Raw genomic sequence first — 15,481 nt, forward strand, 5'->3', positions numbered from 1 at the left:
GAAGGACGAATAGCGAATTTTAATTGAAAATTGCAAAACTGTTTGTGTTTTGTATTTATTACAAAGCTACTAAGACTATCTTTTGCCGTTTCTAATTTTAAAATAGGGAAGGCAGTCAGCTAGTTAGCAGCACCCTATCATCCACGCTAACAGGTTCACTGTCTATCCTCTTACCACAGCCGGATTATTTATTAGGCGCAATAGGCACAGTGCCTGGGGCCTACAAAAACTATGGGTTCATGAAAATGTTCTTTAAAAGTTGATATTTGGTTTAACTTGTAAGGCTGGTAGGGCTTTGACCGTCTCGATCTGGCGCTGCCTCTTGTGATACATTCGTGACTTAAAGTGAAGGAAGATTTTACGGTTTCGTACGGATGGAAACACTGTGCATCAATTCCAAAATTCAGAACTCTTCAACTGGGTCAACCTACACCGGTACGAGAGAAGCTTTTTTCATAACCAAAATGAAGCACTAACTAGGTAAAATGATTTCTTTAAAAAAGTTATACTTTGAAATCTAAAATGTGAGTAGGAAACATTTTGGTATTTAATGTGTTCGAACTGTTGTTATTTGTTTTAGGGGAAAACTTTATAACGGGCTCACTGCGCTCTGTCCATTACTGAGAACCGAACCCCGGAATTCAGTCTTATAAATCCGTAAACTTACGCTTATCCATCAGGAGGCTGTTTAAAGTAACTAAGCAAGGAAAGAATTTCCCATAATTTATACTTACGTTATTTATCTTACTGTAAACATTTTAAACGTTTGCTGATCAAATGTTTTTTCCAAAGTGTGTGTGTGTGTGTGAGAGAGAGAGAGAGTTTTAATCTTAGTTTATAAATTATTGAACTTTTCATTTTAAGAGAACTTCGAATGAATCAACTGGCACACAATATTGTTTTTTATTTTTTATTTTATTTCATCTTATTCGAAGAAGATTATTTTTTTTATTATAGACTAACGTCAGCAAATCCTAACTTTCCCAGCCCATAGTAAATCCTAACTAACCTAACATTTCATAAATGTTGAAAAATTAGGCTTCACCAACTTACAACGCTAAAATCAGGGGCTCGATTCCCATCGGTGGGTTCAGTAGATAGCCCGATATGGCTTTGCTAAAGGAAAACATGCACGCTTAACCAACAAAGAGATAAGAAGGTTCAATCGTCGGCAGTCATACGTCAGTAAATTCCTTTGTGGGCCAATGAAAATTAAGAACATTTGTGAAATAAATTTGTGACGTATTCATTGAAAAATTATTGGTTAGAATAAGTTGCATTAAAAAACATTTATATGTTGAAAAGTCAGTGAGTTTTGGTAACACCACGTTCTAAAAAATGGCTTTTATGTTATGTTACTTAACAAGTATAGCCTAATGTTGCTGTTAATCTATAGACTAAAAATATGAAATAAAATGTACTGACAAGAAACCTGGAAACGAATTGTTGTTGTTTTTATTACAAATATTTGTAATATAACAGAAAATGGCTTAATTCAGACAAGACTTAAGATGAAAACTAAACAGATATTTTTACTTTCAATATAAATTTTATACACCCGACCAGGACAGATAGTAATCGAACTAATCTATCTGGATAGTTACTTTTTTAGCTTTTATAACTCCTATTTTGAGAAATCAAGCATGGTATGATGTAACACAAACTTGTTTCTGTATAGGTTATTTAGATATTGACTGTGTGTGTTTTGAAACTTTGCATTTTGCACTATTATGAGCTTATAATGTTTGAACCCTCATTCCTAACGTTCTCGGATGTTAGTTTATAACTTTTCGATGTCATTTTCTGTGTCTTTTAAACATTCATAACAGATACATTCAAAGAAGTGGGCTATTAACATTCCGCAAATATAGAAACAAAAGTATTTAAATAAGAATCACCACGCTTATAAGGTAGCTAATGCGATACCAACAAGTTATTGGATAGAAAATAGGAACTTTTAATTTTGTACGTTTTTACATTTTGCTTATCATTTTAGAAAGCTCTACTTTTTGAGCTTTTAGCTCGCACTCTTGTATCATTGTTTATAAGAAGTATGGGCGATTAGATTCCCAAGTTCCTTTAGCCCAAAGAGCTTTCACATTTTATGTGAAGTTTCAATGTTTAATACTACGATTATGTTCCTTTTGAACAACAATAGCTTTTATAATAATGAGGTAGTCCATTATTTTTATTTTATTTCTATTTTTTATTTTATTTCTATTTTAATTTTTTATGTTTATCTTTTCTTATTTTAACTTGGGAGAGCATTCACCTTCCCACAACTGTCTCCAAACAATGAAGGGTAATATAGAAGTGAGACGTTGTGAGCTTGAGCACCCACATCTCGCTCTCCTAATGTCTAAATTTCTAATATTGTTATGTAAAACCAGAGAATTGGAGGTTAATACTGATAGACGGTGTATCCCCATCGCAATATGTTCACAGTTACTTCCAAAACCTAAGATTAATTTTATAATCCCACGTTGTAGCTTGTATCCTAGGATCCTTTTTTAAAATATGCAACGTATTTTGTTTAATTTTAATTTTTTTTTTTTTTTATGGCTTAACATTTATGGTTATATATATGAGAGAGAGAGAGAGTACATTTTTCACGTGTTACCACAGTATACTGTTTTTTAAAAAAGAAATCTCTTGGTCAGTGTCCCCGGATAGATAAAAGGACAGGTTCGCAAGGAAGAGAGAAAAATAAGGGACAAAAATTACATAAACATGGAAATGTAAGTGTTTCATGCATAACAAGGTATTTGCAAATTATACACTTGATAAAATTATTGTTTTAGTTCTATAAGATGTTGTTTTTGACGTTTGAAAAGATTTATAATGTATTTTACATTTCAACTAACATTCTAATTTCCTTGTTAAATTTGTTTGCACTTATACAAAACTGCATTTTTCAAGTCTTCTTAAGTTTTTTAACTCCTCGCTTAATGATACACAGAAATGTAATAATAGTAATAGATTACCAATAACTGAAAAGATGAAAGTAGTGTCGTGATAAATGTGATAGGGAAACATTTACAAACCTTACCTTCCTTAAACAGCTAACAACCTACTGAATCTAAATCTGTAATCATATGTTACTCATTGAGTGGTAATGTATAGGAAAATGATGATTTTAAGAGATGTGACGAAACTGTGGTTTAAAATATTTTGAAAACGATGATGTCTCGAACAGCTTTGAAAATAAATCAATAATAAGTTTCGAGCTATTTCTACAAGTTGTTTAATAATACGTGCACTTTGGTTACTGTGCTTCAGTTACTAACTGCAAGAAAACCCTTTACCTCACCTATGTAATCACGAACAGCGTGTTGCCATCAGTTTTATATCGTCACTTTGTCTTTCATCCAAGTTGATTGCAGGACCGCATGTGGCGAGTTAATTGGAAGAGGTATCATTATTTATCTCCTATTCCCCATTTTCACGAGTAAATGAAATGTTTTTCTCGAATAACTTTAAAAATTCCTCACCGTAAGCGGTTTATAGACTTCCCCACGGTTTAAACAACTGACCCATCTCGGTGCAAAAAAATAACTAGCCTGATTTATATAACTTTTATATTTATTATGCAATTGATAAATTGAGTGTATAAAGGTCAACGGACCCTACTTAATCAAAATGTCAGTGTTAAGTTCACAAGACGCAAGCTGACACATTTTTTACTACATCCTCCACTAAAGGTTCAAGGAGGTTATGCTTTCACCCTGTACATGTATGTTTATTTCTCAAAAACGGCTGAATGGACGAAATGTGATTATACATTTGGGTTATGACCCAGGTTAGAAGCGATTTGTTATATGAGAGTTAAGGTCAAAGGTCAAGATTAAAGAAAGTTCACTAAAATCTACAACAATTTCTATGGTTAACATGGGAACAAATTTTCCATACTATTTTTGCTCTGTAACTCAGTCAAAAAAATCACACCATTCTGATTAAACTTGGTTAAAAGTCTTATTTCTCAATGTCCTGCCAAACCTGGCACGTATTCATTGTTAACAGCAAACATACGGTAACATTTTCTTATTTTTTCTTTTTTTTGAGAACTGAATTTGATCAACGCTGCATGACAGAGGTGTGCGCCCTAAGTGCCTATCTAGTTATGTAATACATTTTCTAATACTTTCTTCTCAGTACATATATTATAATTCAGGGAAAGAAAATTCCTCTCACATACATAAAATCCTCTAGTGGGTCAGCGATATGTCTACGAGTTTTCAATTTTAAAATTAGGAGTTCGATATCCCGTAGTAAACACATCGCATATTGTGTACTTTTGCGCTACAGCAAACAAAGCAAACTCGCATACATAAATAGGTGTGGTCTTTTTTAAAAGAAATAAATGAAAACATTACTATTGAATAAGTATAAAGTTTAAGAAATATTACAGCTGAATCTTACTATTTGTAGTTAAACCTCAGCATATGTTATCTTCTGGAATAGAGTTGTAACTTGTATTAATTCTCGCTTGGAATTTTGCAGAATGCAATTTTTTTTCAAAATTTTCATATTTTTATTTATCTTAGCAGTGCATGACTAGTAATGTTATGTTACTTGTAGTCACTAAGATGTGTCTACCCACTATAACGATTGTCTAAACAAAACAATGAAAATGAAACATCAACAAATATCCTGAATAACTGAGTTCGTGGCTTTGTGTTTAGTTCATATTGTTTCTACAATACTTAACAAATTTTTATATGCTTTGAGAGTTGTATGTTAGTTTTTGGAGTGGCACAGTAGCTGAAACACGAGCTAGTCTTCGTCACCTCTGTTGACGTGCTTCTCACTTCTACAAAACCCACTCTGGGATAGATCACTGATAAAGCTAGTTCATCATGCCTTTTGGACAGTTTAAATGTTTAATATGTCTATTATATTACTGCAGTAGAAGCTGACAATTCAATAAAATTCATGAAAATACTGCTTGAACATTAGGATAAGCCGTTGTAATCGTTTTAACACGCACGTGTATATTTAACTATCCTCGGAACCAAACTGCTTGGTAGCCTTGGTACTGGTTGGTTTTGTTGCAGAACTACAGTTTATCTGTTGCTCAGCCAAAACTGAAAGACAATTTGTGAAGTCAACCCATCCCTTAGATACTAATACCTGAAGCCAGATCTCAGATAACCATCTCTGATGAGAAAGAGACGTCACCAAGAGAAAGTTGGGATACATCTTTCCACTCGCATCTAGCTTGTTTATATCTTTTGATAATCAAATTTGTTCTAATTTATCAAAATGTAACTTCATATGGAGCCTCTGATACATAGCAAGACTGGGTAAAGTTCTTATTACTCTAGTGATCACTAGGTACTAAGACCTAAGCCTTGTGCCCATATACTACCTGATATCCAGTTCAAGGTTCTCAAAGCTAGCCCCCACAGCTTTATGAGTGATCCAACTGTTTTACTCATTCCAATTCTACTAGTATAGATCAATATGTATGTGTTGTTGCTAGAGCTACACATCGCCAGCTTTTCTCCATCTGTTGCTTTGTTGACCTGAAAGATGCACATGCACAATGGTTCAGTCTGGTAACATTATTTAGACATTCATGTAACTAGTTATCAAGTATGATATAGTTGAAATGGATATTCCTCTTCTCAAGCCCATTGCATTTTTGGAATACAACTCTGATTGCAGTTATTGTGTGGTCATAGCAGCTAAGCCAAGAAACTCATGTTGATCCATTGTACCATTCAGTTTTGTGATATATGCTGCAGTGAAACCGGTGGAGTAAGGAATTGGTGATCTTTAAATTCTATGGAGACCCTAACGGGCTCTATAAGCTGTTGTATAGTCGGCTTACAGCTGCAGTTGTAATTGCTACTGGCTTAGTTTATTGCTCTAATACGCAGCTTTATATGTTGGTTGGTTGTTTTTTAATTTCGCACAAAACTAATCGAGGGCTATCTGTGCTAGCCGTCTCTAATTTAGCAGTGTAAGACTAGAGAGAAGACAGCTAGTTATCACCACCCACCGCCAACTCTTGGGCTACTCTTTTACCAACAAATAGTGAGATTGACCGTCACATTATAACGCCCCCACGGCTGAAAGGGCGAGTATTTTTGTGCGACCGGAATTCGAACCCGCGAACCCTCGGATTACAAGTCGAATGCCTTAACCCACCTGGCTATGCCGGGCCAGCTTTTATATGACCACCTCATACTGAGTTGCTGTTCGAACTGTCACTGAACCTTAGAAGACGTCCTTCATATGTACTTCATGTAACTTTTCAATACACTTGTTGAAGAACACCTTATAACGATTTTCAAGTGATAAAGTATTATGTGTATATGTATATAGTCGCACACATGCGTGTATATATTAAATTTTGAACTTTCGAGAGCTTCTTGAGTTTGTCCTAATGGATAGCGCATTGAGCTGGGTATCTGAGGGACTCGAGCCGAAGACTATGTACTATAAACTACGATTCGTACATACAGTCCAAGGTGTTTTGTAGCAGTCAGTGTAGCTTCCAATATTCGTTTAAGTGCAGATGTCTGAGGCGGCTTGGGTTGCCGCTTGCATGTTTTCCCTCTCGCCCACAGTTTAAAGATAGACATGCTACACATGAACGATAAGATTTTTGCCCGTAAAATTTCTTCCCTCTGGGTTGAACCATAAGGGCTTCAGACTTGGTCGTGAAGCTCATCACATGCATGAGTTAATTATGTGAATAAACAAGATTGGAAAGGCTGCTTTCGGATATATTAATGCATATTATTAAGTAAAAACTGATACAAGGAAACAATAAGTTTTTCCTATGAAGTAGTAAAATAAGTAAATGAAATCTGTCACACGCCTTTTTAGTTTTGTTTCAGTAAACTTAATCTCTGAAACTTGTTAAATTTAATTTTCTTACTTTTTTGAAAATCGTGTTTTTAATTTCCCATTTTCTTAGAAATAAATCTTGGTATATCTTTACAAATATTACCAGCAATAAGTAACACAAGCTCGATAATTTAGCAGATCGTCAAATGATAACTTTTATTCATTAATTAACCGCGAAAACTTCAAATTAAGATTGTTTACTGTTCATAGTTTCATTCACATTTGAGTTGAATTTTTATTCACTACGAAGTGTTTGGTAAAGTTTATAAAATAAAAAATGAAATAGATAAAAAATGTTCCATTTCGAAACAACTTGTTTGTCAATCAGTATTTATTTACTTATAAGACAGATCCAAAAAATCTACTGACCTAATACTAGAAGTTAAAACAAGCTTCGTGACTGAGCTTTGAGAGCATGACCATAACGCTTTTGTTCTAATTTTAACAGTTAAAAAAACAGAACGTTAGTCATACCTGCCAATTTTACTCGAGAAGAGAATGGGATAACAAACTAAACCTGAAGTTATGCTCCTTAAATTGAAGGAAAGTATTACTATTCCACGCCGAATCGTTATCATCTGCTCCCCTACCCAGTGCTCAGCGGTATGTCTGCGGACTTACAACGCTAAAATCCGGGTTTCGATACCTGTGGTGGGCAAAGCACAGATAGCCCATTGTGAGGCTTTGAGCTTAATTCAAAACACACAAACATCATCATGAAAATATAACAAGTGCTCGAAGATCGATCGCAGTGCCCCCTCACCATACACAAATAAACATAAAAGTGGAAAAATAAAAATTGAAGATACCAGATAAAAACCATGGATGATCAGAAAAACAACAGCAAGCAGTAATAACAAGAATAAAGAAAACAACATCCGCTCATCAAGCTGTATAAATAGGTGACAAAACCGCAAATGGGAAGACAATTCTTTAGAAAAAAATACGAAAAGGTAAAGAGAAAGGAAACTATTTAAACATCCGAAGAAACGCAAATTATGGGGTGGTATTTTGACGTAAATGAAGTTTGAAAACAGTGATAAAATTTAACAAAATAGTTGTCAAGGATTGTTGCAAGTCAGTAGCAGAATCACGAAGCCAAGAAGATAGTTTTTCTGACACTACAAGGTGACGTCGTTCTTAACTGACAACTGAAAGACAGAATCAGATTCAGTAAAGCAGTGTTCAGTTTGTGATAGTATGTATTGATGAGAGCAGTAAAGTCCTTTTAAATACAAGCATAACTGGAGAACCGATGAAAAACAAAACAAACATTGATCTGGGTAGAGAACAAGCTATTAAAAAATGAACCATCCACACTGAATGTAAAGAAGGAAGCTAATTCGATTACTCTAGACTAACTAAATAGATCAGGATTTGACAATCAGCTTCTTACACTCGCAATAAAAGATATGGATACTTAAAGAAAGAAGAGGTATGATTTACCTATTTAAAAGTTCCTTCTCATAATTCTATCAAAAGTTTTGGAAATAGTTATGAGAAAGTTATAAGTTACAAAGTAGAATATTGTAAAGAGAAAGATTAGAAGAGAAAGTGTACAAGAAGACAGTTAACTAATAATAGATAGATAAACAACACCGTAAATTTAAAAGGAAGTTGATGTCCATTATTTCGGAAAACAAGTTTCGACACTTTCATATGCTATTTTTTAGTTCAACAAGCATATGACCTTTAAAAGTCATATTAAAACGTATTACAAAATACATTTTACTGTTTCCAAGTGATAGAATCAGTTTTTTATGATAACTGTTCATAATCTAAAGATAATAAATATATCTTCTGTTTTATGGGGCTGAACAGTACTGATTTCTGTTTCCCTGGTACTTGCACATGTGTTAAGCTTTCATTTTGACCAGAAAGTCGTCACACGTATGTAACATGTTCATGTGTTCTTAAGAAATACACTGTATTGGAAGGATCACGAATATAATAGCTACATTTCATCTAAACACGTGTTAATTTCATGACTTGGTTGCCAGAAACACTCATCTGCAAAATAGAAACCCAAAAGTTTTTTCAGAGTTTTCAATCTTTCAGAAAAGGTTTAAATATATGTCATATAAACACAATTAAACTTAACAATTAACTGGGCAAAAAGTAGAAAAAATTAAAAAGGAATTGAACTTTTAATGTAAAATATGATTTTTTGCTTAAATAATTGAATCCATGGTTTTCAGATAAAGATGAAAACAATAAACTTTCAATATTAAAATGTTATTTTTAAAATATTCAAGTAATTAAACAAGAGTTCAAATTGCAATCTTCATAGACATCTGCCTTTAATAACTCAAGAGCAAGTTTGTATGTTTCAGTACCCAAGTCTATGTGCTGCAATACCCACGACGGCAGCGCTTAACAACAAATAATATCATAGTCGTGTGCCCCTGGTGGCTCAATGGCAAGTCTGAAGTCTTACGATGCTACAGATTAAGTTACAATACCCAAAATGGGCAAAATTAACAACAAACAAACAAAATGTGTCTAATAAATGAAGATTTCAGGATGCTGTATTTCACTTTAAAATTATCAATTATGAAACAAAAACTTGTCTCGAAAAAATAGTCCAAAATCATCTTTTGGAGTTCTCGTATTTAACTTACTTTTAATATTCAACAAATTTTGGCATAAAGACACCCATTGACCCTGATTAACGTTAAAAATAACAAGCGTCACAGTAACAAGTTTGTGTATTTGTAATCAAGCACAAAGACTCGCAATAGGCTATCTGTGCTCCGCCCAACACTGGTATCGAAACCCAGTTCCTAGCGTTATAAGACCGCAGACATTCTGCTGTATCACAGTATCAATATAAATAGGTATAAGTGTCATAAATAAAAGTTATATACAATTTTTCTATCTACATTTACAACGCTGTAAGTAATGAACAAAGGTGTTCGATATCTAAATTTTAAAATATTTTTGGATTTACATTCAGATGTACAAGGTGTATCTCAAATCAACAGATCTAAATTAAATTTCTTATCTGTATATGGTAACAACTAAATAAGCTTTCTGTTTAATAACATTTTATTTAATTGATATTGAAGAATGTTTATACCATTTAAATAAACATTAAAATACTGTTTATAATATCTTTTGGAAGGGCTTTTTCTGTTTAAAATGTTTCTATATTTTCTAGTTCTTTGTGTAAGAAAAACATGTGCACTGCAAATGTAAATTCGATGAATTAATATTTTTTAAAAGATCTTTCTCTAAAAATCAGCATTGAGTTATGAAAAGTTAATATAAACATATGAACGTTGACACAGTTGACTTGCAAATTTACCACATTGTGTTATGAGTGATGACGTCAAGATTTGGAAATTGACGAAGCTAATGCCGTTCGACTGTGAACTTGGTATTATATTTGGGAAATGCTACAAACTCTCCACACCATCAAAGCAATAAAGTGTCATCAACACACCCTCTATTGTTTAAATAAATAAGGTCATTGATAAAACCAAAACTTTTCAGATTGCAAGAGATCAAATTTAGCGTGTGATGGAATATTCTATTTTTTTTTCTTAGCTACACAACCTAGATTTGGTCGTGCAAATTATACTCACTGTGAAAATGAGCTTCCTTTGTGTAAAAATTCAGAAGCATCTGAAACATGTCCATGATACCTTAATTTCATTACTTTCGTTTTCATGTAAAAGCTCAGTGCCTACTTTTATAGTCGTATCCAACAGAATGTTGGTACAGAAATACTTTATAACAAAAGTAACAAACTACACGTCATTAATAAAATTCATTTCTTGTATTCCTTTAATAAAAACAAAATTATAACTCACTGTAAATTTTTTATTGGTCAATAGTTCGAAAACTTTAATATAAACCCATTAAGTTTTGATCATATGTACGTACAACAGAACAACAGTAATTAGAAAACTTCTTGTGCTACGTTAGAATAAGAACCCAGTGGCTTTATTTTACATAACCTCTTGTCAATAAATGTTTCTCTGTTTTTACATATTAAGTATATTTATAATTCACATTCTCTAGTTCTATTTGGATTTATATCCAGTTTGTAAATTTAGTTTCGTGCTTGATAGAAAAGTGTTTTTATTGTATAATTTTGTTGGGGAGATTTTAATATTATGATGGTTTTATTTAAATTTGTCACACCGAATGATTTTATGGCTCCAAAGATATCCTCAGATTTAATGAAATTCGTTTTATGCTTTGAAAAACAAAAAAAATGTAATATGAATGAAAAGGTAAACATTCCAAATTCACCTCTTACATTCACATTGCCGTGTTATGTTTTACATAGTATTCTTGACAAGTGATTCTTAAGATTGTAAACCCTTCCCAACTTGGATTGCTCAGATATTTGGAGATGTCACCAACTATGAGTGTATGAAAATATTTGTCTTAGAAAATTAGCTGGTTTTTTATGTTTTAATTGTATATTCCATTTTATCTTCTTGTTTCTTATATATTGTAAAAATAGTTTAACATATTAAACTTGATTTGTAATACACACAAAGCTATCTTGCTGTTAGAGTGATTAAGTATGCTCAAACTGTTTTTTTATAATCATCGTATTTGCGTATACAAAATATGTTTTATACACAAAAGCATTTCTTCAATCAAAATGTAAATTTTCATTTCATTTCTGTTAACCCTATTGAAATGAGATTTCTGTGTAAAATGTCAATTTTTTTTTACTAAATGTGATATAAATGTCATACACATCTAATTCTAATTAGTTTAGTGACTTTAGTCAGTGATAATTTTAGTCTTGTTCTGATGCATGTTTTACATATTTACATTTAATCACGTTTTACCTGAACAGGAAAGTGGTCAACACGAACAACAAGGTCAGTGAAGTCCTGTTATTGCTTGTTATCAGAGCGTTAGTAAGCTATACTTTATCACTCTTTTAAAAGCCATTTTCAGTTATATTTGAGGTTTGGAATAACTTTGTGTGATTCCACGAGTTTTCAGACTTTCATATGTTGGCAATAATAAAAGCTATAGCTCATTTCATGTCTACTAGCTTAGCTAAGTGTTACAGTCCACTAAGTTCAAATAAAGGACAAAATGCACCTGAATATGTAAACTCAAAAAGGTCATAGTACATGGCCCCCTATAACGCGTGACATTAATGTTATTATTTGTTATTTACTTTGTCAAACACACTTCTACACTTGCCTTCACGTACTTTCATATGTATAAATAAGAGTTAGTTGTGATTTTCGAGTATTTTCAAATAAGACCCAGCATGGCTTCATATTTATTACACCAAACTGAAAATCTGTTGCCAATAAATCTCGCTTCGCACTGTAGTGCCTTGGATACGTTATAAAGGTGACAGTCAAATTTCACCATTGCATTACAGCAGCCAAATTTTGGCAGTGAGTGCTGTTATTTAGCTACTTTCCCTCTAGTACATAAAGTGAAAATTAGAGACAGCTAACCCAAATAATGCGAATATCCAAAATAAGCAAATGAAGTAACTTGCCAAAAGAAAATACTCCTATTATCTTGTTGCAGGACAAATAGTAATTTACCTCTAAACCTAATATTACTTTATCAATTTAATTTGCTTTTGAACTTTACGTTTTAATGTGCTGCTTTTTTTTTATTTTAGCAGAGATAAGTTATATTTCTGGAGAACTACATGTTCTTAAGACAACAAACTTTTCATCCACCAGAAGATGTCTTGTTGAAAAACTTTATTTTTTCGTATTTGTTATTTACAATGGCAATTTTTAATGCTGATACTTTCAACACTTCAATAAAATTTGAGTAATTTAATAAATTAATGAAATATTTATTATTTCCCTTTTTTATTTCCCAACTATTAAAATTACCGTGTTTACGTGTTTTGTTAACGTGCTTCCTTTACTTATTCGACAATATTAAGGCTAGTTTTATTTATCATACGAATAAATTTCATTTGAAAAATGACGTTATGAGCTCGCATGTCACACCAATTGGACTGAAAATCACTTTATTGATAAAGCATGTACGTTTGCTCAATGACGACAATTTATAAGCTGGAAAACGGTTATGAGTATTACATATTAAACACATGTTTAAGTTTAAGGACTTATGAGATTACAACTGCTATAACAAAGATTAAAGTCGACTTTATGATTCATATTCGTCGTTTGCCTGGAGAACAAACGAGTGAGTAGTGTCTTTCCAACAGTAGGTGGTTTAGTATATGTTTCGGAAGCTATTTATCATGGTGGAGAAACTGCTTTTCATATCTTCACCTAAAAGTCAATGTCACCTCCCATAGGCATTACAAGCAGACGATATTTCTTTTATATATTAGAGCAAGGTTTGGCAATAACTCTATTCTAGGATGAAAATACCACTGTTCAAAGAACACATATCGTACAGGGCCTTGTTGATCAGGAAGTTGTTAGAGTATTACTAATGCCAGCAAAGTTTCTAGATTGTAATCTCATTAGAATTGCTTAGTATTACCTCAAAAGATGTTGTTTTAACTGCAAAACATACATATCGTTTAGTTCACTCAAGTTAAAATAACAACAATTAGAAATCGCAAACTCTCAACATTTGGACATTTTTATCATGCATTATTATTTTTCGCACAACTTGTCAGCAAAATCTTCAAATTTCTGCATACTAAAATCGGATCTGCTTAGACACTATATAATTTAACAAAACAATGACTAATATTTATTAAGCACTATATAATTTAACAAAACAATGACAAGGTTGATACACGCAATGTTCTTTCTTAATACAAATATATTTTAGTATACAAATGATATTAACGGTTATTACTATATAATTTAACAAAACAATGACTAATATTTATTAAGCACTATATAATTTAACAAAACAATGACTAATATTTATTAAACACTATATAATTTAACAAAACAATGACTAATATTTATTAAGCACTATATAATTTAACAAAACAATGACTAATATTTATTAAGCACTATATAATTTAACAAAACAATGACTAATATTTATTAAGCACTATATAATTTAACAAAACAATGACTAATATTTCTTCAACAAATGTCAATAATCAATAAAGTTTGCTATAAACAATAAACACGCATTTTAGAATATGTTTAATGTATATCTATATCTTTTTTTTATAAACTGTTAGTAACAAATATTTTTGCTTTTACTATTATTTAAATATTGTCAGCAAAAGGAATATCTCTATCAAAGTAATATTTCTAAATGTTGATACTTCCTGTACCTGAAAGATAAATGATTAATGGGTATCTGCTGGTGGTAATCAATTATTTCACATTGAATAACACATTAGCGCAGTTCTTTGTACTGGCTGAACAGAGGATTTCATACTTTGGCGATTCTGAAGAGATCTATCTAGATCAAGACGTTTGGCAGCCAGACTTTGCAGTATTTTATTTACTGCTATGGTTGATGAAGAAGTGAATGTCATCTTCAACTCTATGACGTGACTAGAAGAGCTACAAAACGAATGCTTGCTAAATGTGTTAACTCGAACTCGTTGGTGACATCTGTTTACAGTCACGTCACTTTTAAACAAAAATTTTAATATAATTTTTAATTACTCTGGTTTACACAAATAAATTACACTTTTACACATATACTGGTTAAAGTTACACAATGGTGAATACAACTGGCAAATATGTAAAAAAATTTTACTCACTTTACACATCGTTTCAAATTTTACCTTTACTTTCTTGTCTACCTTCTATTTTGTTGTGCCACAAACTTTATTAATTGATAATAAATTAAAACAATTCCCATTCTTAATAAAAATATTCTACCCTCAAACTCAGTTCAGACTAATATATGGAACCCCATATAAGCCCAGGTAGCCCATTATTTACATTGTGCTTAATTTAAAACAAAATAACTACAAAGATTCCAGATTACAAAATAAAATCGATGGCTTGCAAATGCTGTAAGAAAATAAAGTTTTATCAATCTGATCACTTGCGTGTACTCATTTAATTTATATGTTGGTCAATAGAGTTAAGTCTTATTTCAAGTACAGCTTCTATAGAAGGTAACATTTGTTTTCAAAACAAGTACGACGTTTCGATAACTGGTGAGATCATCCTCACATACATGTTAATGGTAAAGATCATTTTAATATTTAAATCAACACTTCGTACCTGTTATAAATACAAATCTTACTGTAAAGCTGTAACCTGTAATATAATACACTTTATCAGTAAGTAAACTTAAAACGAAACTATTGTAGTTAAGTCTTATTATTTTCGTTCGTTTGGGTTTAAGAGCAAAACTGCTAAATGGGTTATCTACGCTGACCTCATGCACCACAGGTATCGAAACTCAATTTTTAGCATTATAAAACCCTAAGGCTAAGTGATTTTATAAATCTTTTTGTAGATAATTTACTTGTCAATACCATAAAAAGCATTTTACAGAGACATTATAAGAATAATAGCCGATATATTACAGATTTAGTTGATTCTAATGTATACAAGGAGCTACTTGCGTTTAAAAAAAATGTGCAGTTTTAAACAGTTGTTACGCAATATAATTTATTTCGGACGATTTTCCGATTTCTTATGTTAACTAAGTTACGTATAACAATTTCAAAAAGGAGGAAATTTTTAATTTAGAAATCAACTGG

The sequence above is a fragment of the Tachypleus tridentatus genome, chromosome 2 (assembly GCF_004210375.1).
Source record: "Tachypleus tridentatus isolate NWPU-2018 chromosome 2, ASM421037v1, whole genome shotgun sequence".
NCBI classification, from domain to species: Eukaryota; Metazoa; Arthropoda; class Merostomata; order Xiphosura; family Limulidae; genus Tachypleus; species Tachypleus tridentatus.